General features: G+C 53.5%; 1 pseudogene; it reads left to right on the forward strand.

Annotated features, from left to right (window-relative positions):
- Positions 1 to 1,203: 1,203 nt before the first annotated feature.
- Positions 1,204 to 1,309, forward strand: LOC122225658 (annotated as a pseudogene).
- Positions 1,310 to 5,963: the final 4,654 nt, after the last annotated feature.

The raw sequence follows: 5,963 nt of genomic DNA on the forward strand, positions 1-5,963 counted from the left end.
GGTGACCCTTGACCTGAATCTTGAGGGACGATTTGGATTGGCCAGCCGGCTGCGGGAGGGGATGAGCTGGCAGGTGGGGGGCAGCCAGGGAGCCCCTGAAGGGCCTCAAATACTGAGCTAAGGATCTGGACCCTTAGCTTGCGGACACTGGGGCCCCCCTGAGGTGGGGTTGGGGGGTTGGCAGGGGAAAGTTGGGGTCAGTGATTGTTTTAGAGACATCCCCCCCCCCCGCCCCACCCAGCCCAGTGGCAGCGTGGATGGTGCACTGGGAGTACTGGAGGCTCCAGGACCCTGTTGTCATTCCGTGAGAGGCAGGGAGGCCCTCCTCTCAGGCAGGTGTCCATTCACTCCCTCCCCAAGCATTTACTGAGCGCTAAGAAGTCCCAGCCGCTGGGGATCCACTGGTGAGCAGGAGAGGGCAGTCCCTGCCCACGGTCGACTCGTGGCTCACAAGCTATAGCTGTGGGGACCGAATGGAGAAGACTGGAGGAGAGGTATTAGTAGCATTTATTGAGCACTCACTGTATACCAGCCACTCTACCTGGTTTCACTCACTGAGCTCTCACAGTAACCCCACGGTCTAGGCAATGCCATTAAGCCCATTTTGCAGTTGAGGCACACTGAGGCGGCCCCCTCGTGAAGCAAGCCATACTCTCGATACAGACACGAATACTGACCCATTGGCTGAACAAGCCGAGTCTTCCCTTCCAGGGGCGCACTCACATGGTCCACAACACGAAAGACACCCTAGGAGCCCTGTGAGTCTTGTACGAGATCTCAGCTCAGCACAGTGAGCCCTTTTCTTAAGGCCGGGGAAGCAGGGAGGGCTTCCCGGAGGGCGTGCTATTTCAACTATCACTAAGGGAATAAAAAAATCTATTTGTGAGGGGTGCCCGGGAGGCTCAGTCGGTTAAACGTCTGACTTCAGGTCATGATCTCGTGGTTCCTGAGTTTGAGCCCCACATCAGGCTCTGGGCGGTCAGCATAGAACCCCTTTGGATTCTCTGTTCCCCTCTCTCTGTGCCCCTCCCCCACTTGTTCCCCCCCCCCACCCCCACCCCCCGCCCTCTCTTTCTCAAAATAAATACACTTAAAGGAAAATCTATCTGTGATTTACCAGTTCAGGAACACTGCATATTAGCTTGGTCTGACTCACAGAGTATTTAAAAACAATTTGACTTAAAGAAACAAACAATTTGACTTATACTCTGGTCTCTCTTCAGATCCTAGAAGTCTTTTGCCCTTGACTAAAGATCTCTGTGAAGAGGAACAAATCTGAGTGTTTACCCAATTTTTTGAGGCAAAAACCAAACCAAAACCAAAACAATTTGACTTAGCCATATTTTAAGATGTTGAGATTTCATGCAGAAGTTCAGGTTTCTGGCTTCTTCAGTAAAAGTAAGCCTGGCTGCAATTTACAAAAAAAAAAAAGGGGGGGGTGGTGGGCAGGAGCCTGGGTGGCTCAGTCAGTTAAGTGTCTGATTTTGGCTCAGGTCATGATCTCACGGTCCATGAGTTCAAACCCCACATCAGGCTCTGGGCTGACAGCTCGGAGCCTGCTCGGATTCTGTGTCTCCCTCTCTCTCTCTGCCCCTTCCCCACTCACTTTCTCTCTCTCTCTCTCTCTCTCTCAAAAATAAACATAAAAAAAAAAAAAGTTTAAAAATTTTAATTAAAAAAAAGAAAAGAGAAAAGTAAGCCCGGCTGCCCTGATCACCACTTCCCAGGTGGCCATGGGCTGGAGCCAGCCCTGATGACCCCATTAGAGACTGAGGCCTTCCTGCTTCTGCTCTACTGGGCCACGCCCCCTGCATCACTACCGCGCCTGCCCGGAGCACATGATCCTCTGAGGTTGGGATGACCATTCCCACAGGAGAGTGAGGAAGCCAAGGTCAAGGTCAGAGGGGTGGAGTGGGTCTAGTAATGTCAGGGGTGGTTCAGCTACCCCAGACTTCTGGGAGAGCGGATCCCAGCCACAGGGAACAGCATGAGCAAAGACAGAGACAGGCACAGACTCTTCAGGGAGCAGAAAGGGGGATGTGAGGCTGAGATATAATGGTGACAGTGGGGACGAGCGCTGCCCTGGCTGCCGTTGCGCCCTTAACCCTGAGCCATCTGAGCCATCCCACAGGACTCTGGGACTGTGTTTTTTAGACCAGGCTCTGTCGTCAAGTAACTGAGTGGCTTTGGGCAACTTGCTTAAGCCGCTTCAGCCTTGAATTTGACTCCTATGAAACGGGGATGGTGACAGCTGCCCTTCTCATCACAGGGAGGTGCTGGGAGAAACCCCATCCTGTATGCAGACAGGTCAGCTTTGCCCCCTTGGGAAAAGGAGGGGCTGTTACTACTTAGATGATTAAAAGCCCCGCTTTGGGCCTCAATCACTCTTAGAGCCACGGTCCCCTCCAAGAGTGGGGCTTCTTTCCAGAGTCCCCGGGGTTCCCTGGCCTCCTCCTCCTGCCTCCTGTCCAGTTATCTCTCCTTCAGGACCCTGGCTTCTGCCCACCCTCCTATCATCTTCTCCTGCCCTCCAGGGGCCCAGCCAGGCAGCTCCAGAGCTAGGGAGGGCGCTCGGGACAAACCCGTCCTGCCCCAGGACTTTTCCCCTCCTCCCTCCCTCGCTCTACTCTCTACTCCAGCCTCCACACTCTGTCTCCTCAGCCAGTCTGTTCTTCCCCAGGGCCTGCAGGCTCACTCTCTCTTTTCCAGGCCTTTGCTCAGATGTCACAGGTCAGAGAGGCTTTCCTGACCACCTTATTTCAGATGTAATGCCCTCCCACACCAGCCCCTTCCCGGCTTCATTTTTCTCCTTGGCACCTCTCACCAGCCTACCTACTCCATATATTGTTTATTTATCTTGTTTAGGGTCTGTTGCTCTCCACTGCAGTGTAAAGCACCAAGAAAGCAGAAGATTCAATCTTTTCTTTGCTAAGTATCCTCAGCACCACCTACCTACAAGGTAGGGGCTCTGTTGAGTATTTCATGAATTGAATTGTCAGGAGTGCGACCGTGAGTTAGCTCCAGGTTTTATTGTTTGGTGGCGGAGGGGGGCTAAAGACCCCGGGGCCCTGTCCTGAGCTTCAGACTCACACCAGATGTCTAACCCACCCCAGGCTCAGAGTGGTCAAGTAACTTTCTCAAGAGCACACAGCCAAGAGTTGCTAGAGTCCGATATTGACCATCGGTCTCCCTGCTCTCTGTGTTGCTCGCAGTAATGGGGATCAAGCTGAAAACTCGTGATCCTTGTTACTAAACTATGTTTTCACCCATTCCATCCTGGGTCAGGATGCCCTAGTTCAGGGGCTATCTCTTCCATGGGTCAATGGGCTTCTCATCTCAGAAGGAGGCACGTTTTATTCATGTTACCCTCTCCCCAGTGCCCAGCACAGGTACATGTGAATGTCCGAGTGAATTAGTGAATGAAGATGTTCTGTGGTGTCAGAGGACGTCAGGCACACGAGGGTTTTAGTCTTGGCTCTGCCTCTGACTAGCCGCGTGACACTGGTAAGTTAATTGTCCTTAGTTGCTATGAAATGAGGATCTTGGTACTTAGCCCTTTGGGTTACTGTGTCCTGATGAATGTAAAGATTCTGGAATAGGAGCTGGCACATAGTGCAAAATAAATATTAGCTTAAAAGGGGGAGGGGGGAGATTAAAAAAAGAGAGAGTTGTGCATTTTGTAAGTGAGTTCTACGTCAGTGGAAGCGAGCAGATGGAGGCTGAAAACGCCTGGGCGTTTCATTTCATCCCCACAGGTACTACTACCCTTCCCATTTTACAGGTAAGAAAAGTGAGGCACAGAGAATTTAAGTCTTCTAGCCCGACATCTGGGTCAAGACCAGCCTAGGGAACTGTAGAGGGGATGCATCGACGGGAAGGAGGTCAGAGGGAGACAGCCCTGCCAAGTGCCAGCCCTCTGATGGGCCCCCTGGGAACCCAGACCCAGCAGCTCGGGCTAAACGTGCGGCCGGTCCCGCGCTCGGAGGCTTCTGGGCGCCGCCCGCCTCCGCCCCGCCCCTTGCCCTCGGGTGGTCCAATCTCACAGCCCTTATGTAAATGAGGCGCCTAGAGAGAACCTATGCGCGAGCGGCAGGGGAGTGGTCTTCGTCCACCTCCCGGGCAACGTTCTGATTCATTGTTAAAATAGGAGCTGTGACCCCGGCATCCCACCCGGGCACCGCCTGTGCGTGGAAACCCGAGCCGAGGTCAGTAGTACTGCGCTGCGGAAGCGGGGGAGGGGAGCGGGGAGAGGAGCCCGGTGGGGTAAGGGAGAGGGGCGAGGCATACGGAGAGGGACTGGCTGACCCGCTGGAGAGGTCCAGGAGTCCATTCTCCGGGTGGGGCATGAGTGTCCGCTGAAGGTTTCCCATTGTTACAGCCACACCTAATGTGCATTTTTGAGCATTCTGCCAGTTGGTTGGGAATAAGGAGGAGGAGGAAGCGGGAGCAGTGAGGGGCACACGGAACAGAGCCCCCATCCGCCCCCAGGAAGATGAGCGGCGTATTCCTTCTCAGGCGATGCTCCTTTATATGGCCAGACCAGGAAAGAACCGCCCAAGCTGGGCGGAACCGGTTCGCGCCCCCTCCACCACTGGGGCAAGGGACGTCTCCGGGAGATGATGGCCCAAGAAGGATGGAGGGGCAAGTGGGTACCCCCCTCCAAAACACACATACACAACGGGCCCTGCCACCTCCCCAGGTCTGATGGTGGAGAAGCCAGGAACCTTCGCCCTGGCTGCCCCAGGGGAGGATGAGAAATTCCGCAGCCCTCAGCTGAGATTGGCAACCAAGGCTTTATCCCCTGGTAGGCTTTGCAGGAAACTTGCCAGGTGAGGACAGGTGTGTGGGCTGGTGACCTGGGGGCACCGCAAGGGGCATGGGATTTGGGGAGATGGGTTCCTCTTCTGTCCCACCCTCCTCCTGGGGCTCTGTGTGCGTGAGGAAGGGATCTTCAAGTCACTCTCGTGGGGGCATCTCCCCTTCCCCCCTCCCAGGGCGTGGCACTGGAGCTCTCAGTGGCCTCCCCCAGATGGGAGAGCTCTGTGCTCAGCTCTGTCCCAGCTCTGTCATGGGAGAGCTCTGTCCCAGCACCAGTTCAGCTCCTGGGACCTAGAACAAGGTATGGACCCTTGGTGAGTCTTCGATGCCTCATCTTAAATTGGCATTGGCTTTATCTACAATGTAAGATAACCGTGAGAAAAGGCACTCGAACTTTAGGGTGCACTGAATCACCTAAGAGACTTTTTAACAACGCACAACCCCAGGCCTCACACCTCCAAGAGATTCTGACTGGGTGGATCTGGGGAGGCACTGAGAAAATATATATATATATATATATATATATATATATATATATATATATATATATATTTTTTTTTTTTTTTTTTTTTTTTTTTTTTAAGTAAGCTCTGTGCCCAACATGGGGCTCGAACTCACAACCCGGTGATCAGGAGTCACAGGTGCCCCGGGAATATGCATTTTATGAGCAGCTCGGCTGAGTCTAATGCAGGGTCCTTAGAACAGACTTTGAGCAACGCTGCGGTAATGACTAGAAATCACATGTCTAAATGCTTGGCAGAGTGCCTGGTGCTTAGTGGGTGCTTCAGGAGTGTTTAAAAAATTTTTTTTTTTAATGTTTATTTATTTTTGAGAGAGGGAGACAGAGTGTGGGTGGGGGAGGAGCAGAGAGAGGGAGACACAGAATCCGAAGCGGGCTCCAGGCTCCGAGCTGTCAGCACAGAGCCCGACGCGGGGCTCGAACTCACGGACCGTGAGATCATGACCTGAGCCGAAGTCGGACGCTTAACCGACTGAGCCACGTAGGCGCCCCGGGAGTGTTTATTGAGTGAATAAATGAATGGATGGATGACCTTATTTCCTCGGTCCTTGTCTGTCTAGGGGCAGCTGAGGCCGGGTTCCGGGTGGTCCACCAGCCAATTACCTGGCCCTTGCCTGCCCCCCTT

The sequence above is a fragment of the Panthera leo genome, chromosome B4 (genome assembly GCF_018350215.1).
Source record: "Panthera leo isolate Ple1 chromosome B4, P.leo_Ple1_pat1.1, whole genome shotgun sequence".
In the NCBI taxonomy this organism is placed as follows: domain Eukaryota; kingdom Metazoa; phylum Chordata; class Mammalia; order Carnivora; family Felidae; genus Panthera; species Panthera leo.